The 17,162-nt window shown below is 45.6% G+C and overlaps 1 protein-coding gene and 1 pseudogene across 1 annotated transcript in view; one reads left to right on the top strand and one right to left on the bottom strand.

The window, feature by feature from the left end:
• PPARD (peroxisome proliferator activated receptor delta) overlaps positions 1-17,162 on the bottom strand; it is an 85,255-nt gene that overhangs the window by 31,623 nt on the left and 36,470 nt on the right. The window lies entirely within an intron of this gene.
• On the top strand, positions 9,180-10,546 carry LOC109392459 (mortality factor 4-like protein 1 pseudogene; annotated as a pseudogene).

Here is a 17,162-nt window from a genome sequence, read left to right on the forward strand (position 1 = left end):
CTTCATTTTCCCCATGGGGAGAGAGTACTGGGTGTTTGTATCCCCCTTTCACTCTAAAATTCTCTCACTGAGCAGACCCAAGAGTAGTTAGTACTCAATGGAATGAGGCCTAGGTCACTCACAAGCCTTAGCTCTTCACAGGGCAGGAGTGAGGAGGTGGTGACAAATCTTAGGTGCCTTTAAAGTGTTTACACTCCAGTCAGGGAGGAAGATAAGACCAGCACCTGCAACTACCAAAGGGGAAGGGGGGGGGGCGGGCACGAGGGGACGGGTAGCTAGCTCCCAAGGAAGAAATGGCCTCTGCTGGAGGCCTCAGGGAAGGCTCAAGGCTGAGGAGAGCTGGGTCACATAGAAATTATCCTGAAAGTGAAATATGCTCATTAGAGCGAACAGAGTGGAGAGAAGAAAGCAAAATCAAGGAGCGAGCTGGCAGATTACTTTTTTGATACCGACTGAGAGGCATGGTGTTCTAAGTACAGGAAATGCAGATTCTAGGCCCGCGAGGTGGGTGGAGAGAGACACAGCAGACTAGGGTGGCAGGGCCCAGGAAAGGCTGTGGAAGCAGGTCATAGCCAAACGCATGCGGAAAACCTCCCCCGACTCTTTACATGGAGCCCACTCAAATTTGGCTTGAATCAAACAGTACAGAGCGTTTCTATGTGCCAGGCATTATTGCAAGCTGCTTATGTGTAGTGACTCACTTAGGCTTCACCAGTGAGGACTATGAAGCAGGTACTATTATTATCTCCATTTACAGAGGAGGAAAGCAGAGCAGGGAAGAGTGAAGTCGTTTCCATGACCACCTGAGCCAGGACACAGAGCCAGGAGCCTGTGTGCCTTCAGGGTGGGGGCTCTCAACCACCCCACTGCGCTGCTTCTAGCTTCCATCCCTGAACCCCTCTAATGCTCACAAGCCTCCTGGGTCCTGGCCAGCGGACCCTTCCTCCCACTAACCTCCATTCCTACTCCTGTCCTGCCTGACCTCTCGTCACCATCTCGGCCTACACTCGCTTCCTCCCCAAAGCCATCATCTCCAGGTGAAAGCTCTCAGCTTCCCAACCCTCCTCTTCCCTGGTTTATCACTCCCTCTTAATATGTGGCTCCTAAAATCCCCAATAACCACAATGATACTGCAGTGTTGGAATGGCAATACTTTAAATCTGAGAAGTGTGTCTTCTATCTTCCCTCCTAAGTCAACGAGAGGCAAAAATGTTATGAGACACTTTCCTTTCGGCACCATGTTTGTTAACCCTTGGATAAGGCAGTCCAACAAATTCCAGCCACTGCCCAGGCCCTGCGGAAACCCAGACCATGGGTATCCCTCCCATCTATCTGGAGGTGAAAAGATAGTGGGATACAGTGGACAGAGCATCACTGATGGACTCTATGACAGGTATACTCCCAGCTCTGTCACCACTAGGCTGTGTAGCTCTGGGCAACCTTCTAACCTCTCTGTGGCTTAGTTTCCCTGTCTCTAAGATGGGACTAATATCCACATGCCTAATGGAGGCAGCAAAGCTTAGATGAGAAATTAAATGTGAAAAACATCTATATTACACAATTTATACCTCAAAATGTTAATGAAAGGTATCTCTTAGGGGTAATTTTAATTTCTTCTCTTATTGCTTATCTGATGTTTTGAAAATTTCTATAATGAACCTGTGCTGTGTTCAGTAAGCAAAAAACACAAAAACATTTAAAAAGAATGATACAAACATGAGACATTATTTTATGAAGTAGCAAGATGAAGCAGAAAACACTGAAGAAATCCATCTCAAGATGCAACATGATGGTACATCCATGTCATGGAATTCTCTGCTGACCGTCAAGAACAGGTGACACAGATGTGACGCCTGGCAGGACGGCAGGGCTACACGGCGGGTGGTTGGACTGCACACTGCTTCACACCCATTGGTTGAAGGCAACACAAAGCTAGCACACACTTGCCCCACGACATAAACAACTGTGAAGGGAAAATAGTCTGGAATGGGAGGGCGGGAAGGAGCAGTGTGATTGGTGGGGAGACTAATAGCTTTGACACATTCGTAATTGTAAGTTGTAGTCTGTAGTATCTTTTGTAATGAAGCTGAGGAGAAGGGCCAGGAGTCTCCTCCAGATACTTGGTTCCTTCCTCACGAAAGGTCTGGCTCTCACTTGAGTGAAACCAGCTCAGGGACTAAGGGTGACTATTAACACGGGAGGAAGCAAAGAGCTCAGCTGGTATTAGATCTCAAAGACATTTTCAGTGCTTGCTTTCTGCTCTCCCTTTCCTTTTCAAACACATACCTATCTGGTTGTTCTCTAAGGCCCCAGATAAGGACCTAGTTAACAAATATTTGAAAAGCATGAAGTCCCCCAAAGAGGGAAAGGAGAACCAGAGGTGAGGGAGTGAAAAGACAAATAAAACAAGAGTATTCAAATCTCAGGGAGCCCAGCACAGACTTTTGAAATATCAAAGCACCTTGGAGAATCAGAAAATTGGCCCATGCCCTCACCTTCTAATTCTCGTATCATTGACAGTAATTTCTGGATTTGATGCCTCTATGACAACCTACAAGAGCTCTCAGTGAGAAAGCTGGTCAAAAACCTACACTCTCACTCCTCAGGCCTCAGAGTCCGTCATGAGGGGTGCACAGGATGAGGTGGGGAAATGCAGGGACTGGCGTGACTTAGTGATGACACTTGGGGAATTCATTCAGAAAGCGGAAGGCCTTACATGTCTGGTCACGTCAGGCTCCCAGTGTGGATTTCAGCCCCACCTGGAAGAAGGCAGAAAGGGCTCCCTCGAAAGAATCAAGTAAAGCACTGCCGCTGTTCCCCACGTCACACCCAGTGGTGACAGGGAGTCTGTCATCACTGCGTTCCCTCTGAGGTCCTCTCTCTCCGGGGGGCCCCCTCTGTCCCTGCCTACCTGGCTGCCAGTGCCCTGGGGGTTCTCTCCCAGATGTACCATGGGAGGAAGCCATGAACCAGGGGCAGAGGAACTCCCCAGGAGTCCCCTCAGCATAGCCTGCTCCTTGTTAGGCCATTCTGGCCCTGGCCCTGAATTTGACCCCATTCCCTGGAGGCCTGTGAGGATAAATAACACAGAGTGAAGCAGCTGGAACTTGGGAAGACTGACTCCTGGATTCTCAGCTCTACAGCAACAAGACAACAAGGCCTTGGCAAACCACATCCTGACTGAGCAGGAGCCGCTCTGCAAGGACACATGACACTACTCACCGAGGGCCCGGGTGCCACGTGCCTTAGGAGAGCTGCTAACTGGGAAAATGCTGGCCGGTGGGCTGCCCAGCACAGGGCCGGCAGGCGCAGTCCTGGAGCACTCAGTGTCGCCGCCACGGCCTTCCTTTCTGGCTGCCTCCTTGAGAACCTCCACCCAAATCCTGGGGCGTCCAGAGCACGCAGCCAGTGTCTCCCCACCCACAGCAACCTGATTGGCAAGGCTCTGTACACCTTTCCCCTATTAACGCTTCCTGTCTCCCTCCCTCCTTCCCCCAGGAACCCAGGCAGGCTGAGGCAGCACCTTCCTCCATCGACCTGGACTGCCCTTGGGACTCACGGGCCAATCTGGGGATCCTGGGCACTGACCTTACCATGGGCCAAGGCCAGGTACGTGAGGCTTGCACTTCCCTGTCTGGGCAGGCTGGGGCTGGAACAGCACCAGCAGCTCACCTTTGTAATACCTGCACGAAAGTATTATTCCAAAGGTGGCTGAGCAGTACCCAAGAGCCTGCCTACCAGCTTGCCTGAGGTGCCCGGGCCTTCCTGCGGAAAAGCCTGCCACATGCAGAGAGGAACCTGGGCGAGAGTCACTTCTCTCTTCCCTTTCACCTCCGATCCTAAAGGGCCGGTGTTCTGATGGGTTCTGAGCAGCAGTACCCGGTGCCCGGTGCCACTGTAACGATGACCAGCCACCTCAGAGGAGGCAGACTGGCATAAGGGTAAGGGCGAGACTTTGGCCCCAACAGAACTGGGTTTGAATCCTAGCTTTGCTGCTTACTAGCTGAGTGGCCTTAGGCAAATTGCTTCACCTCTCTCAGCGTCTATTTCCTTATATGTACAATGGCTCAGCCCAGAGCGATGACATAGCTTGTTTACAGTCAAGGGAAGAGACGGTTGTGGAGCTTGGTCCCCAAATCCCGTCTCCTGGCTTTTTTTACTACATCAAGATGTCTCTCAGTAGCAGGTGCAACCGACAGAGAAAGTCTCTTTTCCAAAATGGCTGTCAGCTATTCCCAAAAGTCAGCGAAAGGCTGTGTCCAAAGTTCTCTGTTAAAAAACAAACAAACAGGCAGACAAACAACAACAAAACCCAAAGTTCTCTGCCTTAAAACAAAAGCAGCCTTCACAGACACTGACTTAACCAGGTGACTAAAGTTAGCATCACCTTCCTGGACCAATGACACCATCATGCCTCCCGAGGGGGAGCAAAAGAAAGCACTCATCACCTATGTGGGCCCCCACGAAAAATGTTAGCCCAAATCTAATCACAAGGAAACAAACAAATATGGAATGTGGAGAGTCTACGATGCAATATCAAGCAAATGTAACAAATTGTTAGCAATTGGTGAATCTTAGTGAAGAAAATACAGAAGTTCATTGTAGTAGTCTTTCAACTTTTCTGTAGCTTTGACCTTTTGATTGAATAAAAAAACGGAGAGAAAGAGCTGTTCTGCCCTCAGCTCTCACCCCATGGCTCCGGGCCAACAAAGACTCAGTTGTATCATGTTTGACTCTCTCCCCAGTGTCCAGAATAGGAAAATCCAAGCTTCTCTGCTTGTCATTCAAGACTTAGCACGATAGGGATTTTCACAGTTTTCTAAGCTCATCTTTCACAAAACTCTACGACCTGAACCACCTCTGTCAGCCAAAGCTGTTTATACTCGGCTTCCAAACAGCCATTGGTTGGAAAGCCATTTGTTCAGCCAGCAACGTTCATGGAGCACCCTCCATGGGTCAGGTGCCCAGCTGGGTCCCTGAGACACTGTGATGGATGAGACACAGCTGCTGCCCTGTGAGCTTACCTGACGGGATCCCCTACAGCACTGGCTTTCATTGAGTCCTGCCTTGCAACATCTTGACTAGTGTTTCCATGCAAGACTACTTTCCCAACATTTCTTGAGAAATTTATCTATCTTACTAAATCCCAAAATCTGAGAAATTAGAAAAATGGGAAAAAGTATTAAAATCCTCTGGTAAGGATTAAAGAGTAACAATCAACCTAGAGTTGTTACTGGTTTGAAGGAATCCACTGACTTCAAGTCAGAGCAAGAGTAAGAAATTAACATGCAAAGTTGAAGGTTAAGGATGACATTTTTGGGAACCAGGACAGAAATCCATAGGAGAGAAATGGCCACAATCTAATCAATTCTTGCTTGTAGCTGCTGTCACGATGTAAGCGTATGTTCATGGCTCTGTCTGCTGCTAATGAGTTGTTCTTGCAAATATGTATTAATACATTTTTGTATGTAGCATACAAAAATCCTACAAGTGGTATTCTAAGAAATAAGTTTGGAAACAAGTCCTTAAATTGGTAGTTTTGAAAGGTGATTCTATATAGTGCTAGGAGATACACGTATTAGGTTATTCAAATACTACCCAATAAGGTACAGTGGCATCTTCTTCTAGCATTTGACTACTTGCTACAGGAGAAATATATATATGTGTGTGTGTGTGTGTGTATATTATATATATATAGTATACAGTATGTAGTATATATAGTATAGTATATATATATAGTATACAGTATGTAGTATATATAGTATAGTATGACATATTTTTTTCTATGTTTTTCATTGCAAAAATGAGTCATGACTTTTCCGACAACCCAATAGTATAATATATATATAGTAATTGTGAAATTTTAGGACACAAAATCAGAAACTGATCTGAATTAGTAAAAATAGCATCGATTAATAAAAGCAATAGCTAAACCAAAACTGGGGCAAGTGAAGTGTTTTCATCACTAAAAGGGAAATACGCTTATACGAAGTAACATATACCCCGATGTTCAACTTGAAAATACTTTTGGACACACGCTTTTAACTATTCAACCAATATCAATTCAAAATGAAAGAATTTTTCCTATATCTGAAATATATGTCTTAAAACAAAGATAATCAAAAAAGCAATTATTGCTTTATGTTGTATTTTAAAATTTCATTTTAGAACCATACAAATATGGCCAACTGATTTTTTACAAAGTGAATGGCAATTCAATAAAGAGAACAAATGGTAAAAAAAAAAAAAAAGAGAGAGAACAAATGGTTATGAAACTACTGAAACAATTCAATTGCAAAATTAAAAAAAGAAACTTAAGGGCCGGCCGAGTGGCACGATGGTTAAGAACTGGCTTGGGACGCCAGAGGGCCCTGGTTCGGATTCCACATATGAGGGCCAGTGACACTGCCCTCTACAGATAAGATGCTGAACAACAGCTCAACCTGGAGCTGGGCTGCCCTGAGTCGCCGGCCGGCGACGGCGTAGGCTGCAGCCCCTGTGCCATGTGGCAGTGGGTAGCCAGCAGCCAGCGTGAGCAGCCAGCAGCCGCAGTGAGCAGCTGTCCAGAAGCCGGCGACTGATCTGCCTCACCCGGGAAGAGTGCAATGATGGTGCCAACTCGGGCCAGTGAAGCAACGTCCTCCACAACTAGACGGAAGAACAAAACGACAGCAACTTGTCTGCTCCCATCCCCCCAATTCCCCAATAAAAATCTTAAAAAAAAAAAAAAGAAACTTAACCTATGCTTTACACAGTTTATAAAATTAACTAAAAATGGATAAATCTAAATGTAAAATAAAAGATAAACTTTTAGAAAAAAACAAGGGAAAATCTTTGTGACCTTGGGTTAGGCAAAAAGTGTGACATCAAAAGCAGGATTCATTAAAAAAATTTTGATAAATTGCATTTCATCAAAATTAAGAACTTCTGCTCTTCGAAACACATTGTTAAAAGAATGAAAACACAAGCCACTAACTGGGAAAAAATATTTGCAAATCACATATTTGACAAAGGACTTCTAATCAAAATGTATAAAGAACTCCCTTATTTCGGCAATAAGAAAACAAACATCACAATTAAGAAATGGGTAGGCCGGCCAAGTGGCTCATTGGTTAAGAGCTGGCTTGAGAGCGCGAGCTCTGAGCAGCAGAGCCACTGGTTCAGATCCCACATGGGCCAGTGACATTGCACCCTCTACAACTAAGATGGTGAACAACAGCTCGACCTGGAGCTGGGCTGCCGTGAGTCGCCGGTGACGGCTAGGCTGCAGCCCCTGCTGCAGTGGGCTGCCGTAGGCTGCCGTGGGTGGCTGGCAGCCAGCGTGAGCATCTGGCAGCCGGCGTGAGATGCCAAGAGCTGCTGTGAGCTGCCATCCAGAGGCCGGTGACCCATCTGCCTCAGCTGGGAAGAGCACAATGACAGATGCCAACATGGACCAGTGAAGTGACATCCTCCACGACTAGACTGAGGAACAAAAAGGACAGCAACTTGTCTGTTCCCCTTCCTTGATTCCCCAACGCTGTTCCCCTTCCCCAATTCCCCAATTCAATATTTAAAAAAAAAAGAAATGGGCAAAAGATTTGAACAAATACTTCACCAAAGATATACAGATGACAAATAAGCACAACTGCTCAACATCCTTAGTCATTTAGGGAGAAACAAATTAAAACCACAGTGAGATACCACTACATACCTGTTAGAACGGCCAAAACAAAACAAAACAAAACAAAGACTGACAATACCAGTGCTAACGAGCCTTATGGAGAAACTGGAACTCTCATACATTGCTGGTAGGGATGCAAAATGGCACAGCCACTTTGGAACACAGTTTCGTAATTAAACATAAATCTTATCATATGTCCAGCAATCCCACTCCTAGGTATTTACCTAAGTGAAATGGAAGCGTATGTTCAAACCAGTATATGAACGCTTATTCAAAATTGCCCCAAACCAGAAACAACCTCAATGTGCCTCAACTGAAAAATGGACAAACAAATGTAGTACATCTTTACAATGGGATACTATTTAACAATAAAAAGGAACAAACTACTGATACATGCAGCAACAACAGATTAATTTCAATATATTATGCTAAGTGAAAGACTCAAAAGACTATGCACTTTATGATTCCATTTATATGAGCTCTGGGAAAGGAAAAACTACAGGAACAGAGAATAGATCAGGGGTTAATGATATGGTGAAGTATGACTACAAGGGAGTAGCACAAGCAGGTATCATTATTTTTAAGGGGTAATGGCAGTTTTCTGCCTGGATTACAGCAGTGGTTAATGACTATGAATTTGCCAAAACTCAGAACTATGCACCAAAAAGGGTGAATTTTAGTGTCTGGAAATTTAAAAATAAAGATTTTAGATGTCACTTTAAGAATAACTTCTAAATATTAAATATTTGTGGCATTATCCTTAAAACATTAAATGATTTTTATTTGGCATTCATTTTGTGTTAATGTTCTCTTTAACATTTTCTACCACCAAATATCTATATCAGGTGGAGATCATTTTTACAAGTTAATAAAATATATAATCTTGTCACAATATATTGTTCCTATTAATAAACTATGCATTTACTATCATGTCTTTTTTTTTCTTTTACAGGAAAACCTCTGAAAACTTTCATCACAGAAAAGTAACTTGCAGTTCATTATGGTCTCTCAATTCTTATTTAAAAACTCACAAATGAAAGATACAGAATAACTTATGATTTTGGAAATTCCCAGGACATTCTATTCCTTTTCCCCAAATCCTGAAAGTTGGTAACTGTGGGGAATTTGGAAGCAACAGTCCTGACGCTTTCCCAGGCAGCCTGTTATGACACCCACGGCAACCTTCCACCCACCTCCAGCCAGAGCCCCATTCAAGTAAAAAATCATTTATGGGGCAGCCGGTTAGCTCATGTGGTTAGACCGCAGGCTCATAACACCAGGGTTGCCAGTTCGATTCCCACATGGGCCAGTGAGCTGTGCCCTCCACAACCGGATTGAAACAACTACTTGACTTGGAGCTTATGGGTCCTGGAAAAACACTGCTTCCCAGTAAAAATTTTTTTAAAAATCATTTATGGGCACCCGGGATCTAGAGTTGGCACTGCCCATGGTGTCTGATGTGGAGCTTGTGGGGTATGGGGGTGGGGGCGGCAGTGACGGCAGCGAATCCCTATAAATGGCACCGAAGCAGGACCCGAAGCCTAAATTCCAGGCGGGTGCGCAAATGCTATGCTTTCATGGGCCTCCTTTTATAAAGCAAAGCATGTAAAGGTTGCCATAAAGGACAAACAAGTGAAATACTTCCTACATTATAGTGGTTGGAATAGAAACTGGAGTGAATGGGTTCCAGAAAGCAGGGTACTCAAATAAATACATGGACACCCATCTGCAGAAACAGCTAGAACGTCAAAAGGCCAATCAGAACAATCAGAAAGCCAATATGCAGAGGGGGAGATGAGCGGGGCTGCCCCAGGAAAGAAGACCTCTGGCCTGTAACAGAAAAATGTTGAAGTGAAAACAAAAAAGAGCAAACAGAAAACACCCAGAAATGGAGATGGTGGCAGTACCAGCGAGACACCTCAGCCTCCTCTCAAGAAAAGAGCCTGAGGAGATTCTACTGTTGAAATCAAGGAAACATCCATGAACAGAGTTGAAGATTCCTCAAGAAACAAAACCATGGCTTGTTGATGACTGGGACTTAATTACCTGGCGGAACAGTGCTTCTGTCTTCCTGCCAAGAAGAATGTGGATTTCATTTGGGAGGATGATGCAAATTACAATAAGTTGCAAGGAAACAGATAATAAGGAGCATGCTGTTAATGAAGTTGTGGCAGGGATAAAGAAACACGTCAGTGTGATGCTGGGCACTTGGCTATTCCACAAATGAGAGACCGCAGTTAGCTGCAACCCTCGGTCACCCGGAAGCACTCTTGTCCCTGGTGTCCAGAGCGCACATCTACAGAGATGATTTGTACGAACAGAGCGGTGTTGGCCTATACACCCCTGGATGAGAAGAGCCTTGCTTTTAACTGAATTATCTTCATGGTTTCCTAAAATACCTGGCAAAGAATTCCATGACTCTGTCTAGTGCCGGCGAGTATGAAGCGGCCCCTCCTGAGTTCCACCGGAAAGCTGTATGAGGTGCTTATGTACCTTGTGTTCGGATCTCTGTAAACATTCTGTTGTTAGTCCTCATGTACAAACGACGTCCTTTGAAAACGTTAGTGTATAACAGAATTGATGTTTGTTTTGTTTGATTTTAAACAGAGAAAATAAAAGGGGTTACTGCTCCTTTTTCATTTCCAAGTAGCTACCAGTGTATTTTCAATGATGGACGATGCAGAGACATACTGCAGTGTTCTATTGCCTAGTTGACAAAGCTGCTTTTGAATGCTGGTGGTTCTGTTTCTTAGACGCTACATACTTTTATAGTACGTGTTAATGCTATATGGCAAAATGCTCTGATTCCTAGTGCCAAAGGTTCAATTCAGTGTATGTAACTGAACACACAACCATTGGTGCTTTTTTTTAATGGTGCTTAAAGCGGAGAGCCCATCCTTTGCAAATCATCCACGTTGTTCCTTCAGCATTTTATCTCTGCTCAGATTGTTCGAAGAGTGGTGGCTTGTTTCACTGGTTTCTGTATTTGTGTCTAATGCACATTTTAACAGGATAGATGAAATGCATTATGTAACTACAGTTTTCTGAAAAAGTCAAACTTTTGGGAATTGTTTTTCAGATCTTCAAAAATTTTTTTCTTTAAATTAAAGAAAAAGCACTTACGGGATTGATTTGGGAACTATGTGCAATAGCACTGACCTAGTCTGCTATGATGGAGATGCCAAAAAGGAGGAAGGCAGAGACTGCCCTTGAAGAGGGTGAGTGTACGAACAGCTGTGTGATGATGGTGTCTTCCTCACAGGGCTATGAGGATCACAAAAAACACTCTGAAGATGTTTTATAAGTTCCATCGACCAATCCAAGGCATTTTAATGTCTAACCATGAATGTTGGCTAGAAAATTATTGATTCAGCTATACATACATCATATGCACAACGAAAATTTTTTAAAAAAGAATGCAGTGTATGTCAACTATACTTTAATAAAAAAAGAATTTTAATGGTAGCCGTAAGTTATATTAACTGAGTATATTATATAAAAGAATACATACCTTAAAAAAAAAAGAATGCTGTAGATCTGTCCATGCTGATGTGGAAAAATTCCCAAGATATGCTTAAGTGAAAAGAGCTAGCTGTCAAAACAATTTAGTGTGTTCCCACTGCCACAGAGAACAGGAGTGGGAAGAGGAAAAACATACATACGAGGCTGTGCATGGACAAATTTGGGAAGAATATACAGCAACCTGATCGCCGTCACCTTCAGTGAGGCTGGAGAGCCTATGTCCGGGCAGTCCCTTTTTGTCATGTAACTTTCTCATCTGTCTACATGTTATTTTTATATTAATAAACATTTTCACATAAAAATAAGCTAACATGGGGGGCTGTACCACCACCAGTCCCCCCACCACCAGCTGCCCAGAGTTCATCCTGAGGGTACACTAACAGTGGCGTGTTTCAACCTGGGCTCAGGCCCCAGAAGCCAAGCAGACTCGGCAACAGGCCCAGAGGCAGAATTTCAGCACAAGTCAAAGAGGAAGTGATAAAAACAGCCTGTGAGCTCACCCAGGGCAACCCCTGGGGCCTGGTAAGGAGCAGCAACTGATGCAATTCCACCTTCGGTTCGGAGCTGGAAAGCTGGGAGCTGACAGCCTGGGGCATAGTCGGAGCAGAGCGCAGGGGTCAGGGCCACTGGCAGGTCTGTGCCGCCTACCCTGTCTTGTGGCTCAAAGAGATCTGGTCCTGGGAGAGGCCTGGCTTTCCCACCTCCTGACAAATATGCAAACCCAAGGTGGGGAGAAGCAACCCAAGGGAGAAGGTGGATGACAGAGCCTCCGGGGCTGCTAGCCCACCCAGCTCTGAGAGTTCCGCTCCACACACCACATGGCAGTGCTTCCCAGGGCCAGAAGTAACCACACACATGCCTCTTTCCCGTCTGGCCACCTCCACCTGCTCTTCCTCCAACACTCCCTGCACTCCAGTCAATGAGACACCATCCCCTGGTCATGTAGGCTGAAATGCCAGTGCCATCAGCTCACGAGGGACTTTTCAACAATCCACTGTCCCCTTTCCCTAACTTTGCCAGCTCAGGCCCTGTCCGCCCCTCACCTGGACCTGCCTCTGGATACTTCCTTGCCCCAGTCCAGCCTCCCTACTCCTGTTGGTGACATTTTCAAGCCCAGAAATGATCTGTCACACCCCTGCCCACAAATATCCGTCAGCTCTCTGCGCCCACAGAATAAAATTCAACTCTTTCATGCGGCATCCAAGGCCTCCCACACTCTGCCCCCAACCTATCGGTCCAACCAAAGGGGTAAGAGCAGAAATAATAACTGAAAGTACCAAGTATGTCCCTGTAACAACCAGTAGTACAATCTGACAGATGAGAAAACTGAGCACAGGAGGGTTAAGCTACGTGCCCAGGGTCAGAGCCCAAGGTCATAAGGAGTGTGTGTACTGGGTCAGAACTAACAACCTTTTAACCATTCCGTCTTCCCTGAAAGATTAAACCTGTAAGGGCTGAGATATGCCTTTAAAAACAACAACAACAACAAAGCTCTGCAGCAAGCTTTCCATTGGTTCCCTGACTTCCCAAAGGGAACTGGGCAAGAGGTAGAAGAGGGCAGTCAAAGTTACTGCAGGTCACATAAATTATTCCTAAAATTCCCTTTGAGTTCCAAGAAGGAATATCAATGTTTAATGGTACAGAAAGAAATTTTACAGAAAGTGAAAGCTGTACTTTTTTTCCGTACGATTAACTACAGCATGCTGAGACTCCTGATTAATCAGCACAGATAAAACATTTATCCCTATTTTATGGGACCTGGAGAAGGGTTTCACCACTCTAAAGGTTTCCTTTTGGGACAAACTATCAGGGACGGCACAGCATAGCTGATGCCAGGTGCTGCCTGGTCAGGCACTCCCCTCCCGCCGCCGCGACCCCATTCCTGGAGTGACGTCTCCTGGCACCTCCACGGCATGTCCAGGGAAAGGGTGCACTCCTGCCACTAGCCTCTTATTGCCTATGTGCCTGGCACTTGGCTCTTCAAACACATGGCTCCCATCCCAGAGGCTCCCACTAAGCTGTCAACTGTTCCCACTTCCTCAGGTTCTAAGGGCTATTGCTGGGGTCAGAATGAAAGGGCAAAAACCCCCCGACAACGACAATGACGATAAAGGGAGAAAGCAGAGGAGAGGGCACAGAGGAACTAAACAGCAGAGAAAAACGCTGGTGATAAACTCTGGGAGCTGCCCTGACAGCCTCCTGGCAGATGGTGAGGCATACTTCCTCGTACGAGCCTTCCTCCACACTATGCCTCTTCCTCTATCATCTTCACTCTGTACTCTGTCTGCTTATCTCTGTCTCCCCTCTGGAATGGGCACTCCTTGGTTGGTCTTAATAACTGACAGTTGGTGCTAAATTAATGCTGAATGAATGGTAGCAGACCTTGCAAATTATTCATGTAATAATATCTACTCTCCCCTCTCCCTTAGAGAATCCCAATTTTATTTCAGGGAGCAATGTGTCTGGCTAAAAGACTTCTCAGCCTCTCTTTCAGCTATGGGAAGCTAATGAGGGGAGGTGGAAACTACTGGGTGGGACTTCCAGTAAAAGTCCTTAAGAGGGAGACAAATAGCTAACATATGTCCTTTTTGTCTCTCCCCCCTTATACCTAGAAACCTGACATGATGGCTGGAGCTCCAGCAGCCGTCTTAGACCATGACACAACTCTGGGGTTGGAAGCCATGCACTAAGGATGGCAGGGCGACCAACTCTAGACTGTCTCCCTCAGATTTATTTTAAAAACCTACAGAGAATAAACTTCTATTGATTTAAGCCACTATTACTGGTCTCTATTAACTGCCAAATGCAACTCCTAATTGATTCATGAATAAACCAGTTAAACTTGGTTTTCTTACATTACTCATCACCGACTTTAGTTCAAAGGCCAGCCACCATCTCTAACCTCTGGTCCTTGTAAGATAATGTTCCTTTGCCATTAATTAGGGACATCAGGAGGCTAGAGGGACAGTAGCGATACAAGGAAGAGGTAGTACAAGGTGGAGAAGTAGAGGATAAATACAGATGATGCGGGATGAAGGCAGGAAGTGGGGCAGGAAAATCAGGGGCAGAGAAGAAAGGGGGGGGTGCGGGGAAGGCAGGGTAGGAAGAGAGGGCAAAGGCACCAGAACAAAGGGAAGGGGAAGAAGAAGGGCAGGGCAGAGACCATGGAGAGACAGAACAGGAGACCGGGAAAGTGAATGGGGTCCAGGTAGGCCGCAGCAGCAGCAGCGTTTCAGAGAGCACTCGCTGTAGGCTGGGCACTGCACCAGGCATCCTATGTGCACCCTCCCTACTCACTCCTCATCCTCCTGAGGGATTATCATGCCCATTTCACAAATGAGGTTACTACGTCTCTGAGATATTAAATAACTTTCCCTCACAGAAAGCGAGGGAAGAAGACTTTCTTGAAGTATCCTTTAAAGGGAGGGAGGGGACCCATCATCCTTCCCTCTCTCTTTCTCTATTCTATGTCCTAGAACATGGATGTGATGGCTGGATCCATGGCAGCCATTCTGGACAGTAAGAACAGCCATACCCTAAGAATGACAGAGCAGGGAACTAGAAGGAACTTTGGTCCCTATGACCTAGTGGAGCTTCCACAGCAGCCTGAGACTATAGACTACCTAATCTACCTGGGAGTCCCCATCCATAAATCCATCTATAACTGCTCCAGATCTCAACTTGCTCCATTTTCCTCCAATCTTCAATAAGAGATTTCACGGCCCACTCCCAGAGATCCTGATGCAGCAATCACTTTGAGATGTACTCTCCTAGAGAAATGGAGTCACACTAGAAAAGGCAAAGAAATGATCAGAGAGTCCATGGGGAAAACTTTGATGCCTCAAAAGCAGCAATGGCTGGTGACCTGCCCCCTGAAGACCTTGGAGATCAGCAATGGACACTGTAAAATTAACCTGTCATTATTGAGAGAAACAGAAGAAAGGAGAAGTTCATAAAGACATACCTGGGGCCATTCCTCAGAAATGTAAAAGGTGGTCCTAGTAATCTCAGACCAGGCTGTAACGGTGCTAGCAAATCAGCCAAGAGAAAAATCAACTGGTGGTCCAAACCTCAGAAAGAGAAGACTTCCTTTTGAGCAAAAGCACCATCCGCGGAAGGGGCAGATTTGCACACGGCAGCATCACATGTAGTTAGTTTTGCACAGTTGGCTGCAGCTTCCCGTGTACTCGGAATTCTCTCTGACTAGACTACAAGCTCTCCTCTCTGAGAAGAGGGACTGTGGCATTATTATTTAGGCGTCTTCAGCAACAGAACCTAGCATGGTAAGCACGGAATTAAACCAAAGGCACTGAATTCATGACGACAGACTGACGGTCGTCAGGAAAGAACTAATGGCATGTGTGTTGGGCCAAGCTGTCCGCCAACCCCTAGCCCTGTGCCCACGTCTGAGCTGAAGATGATTCCTGAAATCCCAGCCCAGGGGGCCTGAGAGTCAGTGCTGCTGTCATTGTTCACCACTCCCACCAGACAACTGTGTGCCGGACACCCTGTAGGGATCTTCAAAGATCAAGTTCCCTTCTTTTCTGGGAATATTCCTGTGACAGAGTCCCAAGAGGCCAGAGAATTCAGACAGAGGTGAGGAGGAGGGACAGCCCAGACCCTGTTTAGCTCTGTCCGGGGCCTATTCAATCCACCCTTTTAGCTGTTGAAACCTCCGAGGGGTAGAAACCTTACCCGGGCTGGAAACGATGGGCAGTCATGGGCGACGCTTAGCTCTAAGCACCTGGCTACTGAGCTTTCATGCCCTGGTCCCTCCAACCCCTCCCACACACACATGTAGAATCATCCACTCCTAAAACAACTGCCCTTCCAGAAGTGCAGCCTGACTCTAAAATTAAAGGTTCTAAGGGCCCACTAGGGATTAGTTTGTATCCCTCTGCCTGGCACTCAGAGAAGCTGAGTTTGGGGATGGAATGTGGGGCATGAATTCTTAAGGCCAGAAACCACTTTAGTTTGCAGGATGTAGCGGCTTTTTCTGGCTGCTGGGTGGCTGGCTGCAAGTCTCTGGCATCCTTGGCTAGACTGAGAATTACTACCTTGTGTTCCAGCCACACTTCCATCAGCTTGGCACACAACTTGCCAGAAAAACCAAACTTTCCTGCTCTCTCTCCCTGCATGTCTCATACCACTCCCAGCCCTTGCCTCTACTCAACCAGAGAAATTCAATGCAATTCAGTTCAACAGTCAACACCAAGTGACAGGTAGAATGCCAGGTGCTTCACGCACCCAGAAAAGCAAGACCCTGTTCTCAAGGGGCTCAGAGTCTATAGTCAGGAAAGGAGACATGTAAACAAGCAGCAACCCACAGAGTGATAATTACTACAAAAAAGAGACCCACACAGAAAAAGCAAAGGCCACTCTCTTGAGAGGGATCAAAGAAGGGCGCCAAGGGGAAACAGGCACTTCCTGAGAGGAAAAAGCACGTGCAAAGGTACAGAAGCCCGAGTGTGACCTACTGGAGACAGCACCCATGGAGGGAGCTAAGAGGTGTTAGGTTTACTATAAGCCAGATATTGCCATTTCATAGATGAGAAAACTGAGACATGGAGAGGATAAGCAACTTGTCCAAAATAACAAGTTACAAAAGGATGAAGACAGGTTCCAAACCAAACAGCTGGACTCTAAAACCTGAGCTTTTAAGCATTACAGTACATGCTAAAGTGTAAAATTTAAGAGTTCGCTTTATGGAGGAAAGCATTATGAAGGGCTTCATACACTATGCTAAGGATTTGGACTTGAACTTCCAGCGATATAGTGGACTGAATATAGTGCACTTCCCCTTCCCACTACAGTCACACAGAAATACTAGATAAAACAAGTGATTATCCTTCAACATACAACCAAACTTAAAAGGAGAAATACCGCATGTACCAAAAATGACAAGAAAAATTGAAACATGAACAGTAAGTGGAATTAAGACCAAAATGAACTGCGGATTTCTGAGCTCATATATGTA

Source organism: Hipposideros armiger, unplaced genomic scaffold (assembly GCF_001890085.2).
Source record: "Hipposideros armiger isolate ML-2016 unplaced genomic scaffold, ASM189008v1 scaffold_331, whole genome shotgun sequence".
Classification (NCBI taxonomy): Eukaryota; Metazoa; Chordata; class Mammalia; order Chiroptera; family Hipposideridae; genus Hipposideros; species Hipposideros armiger.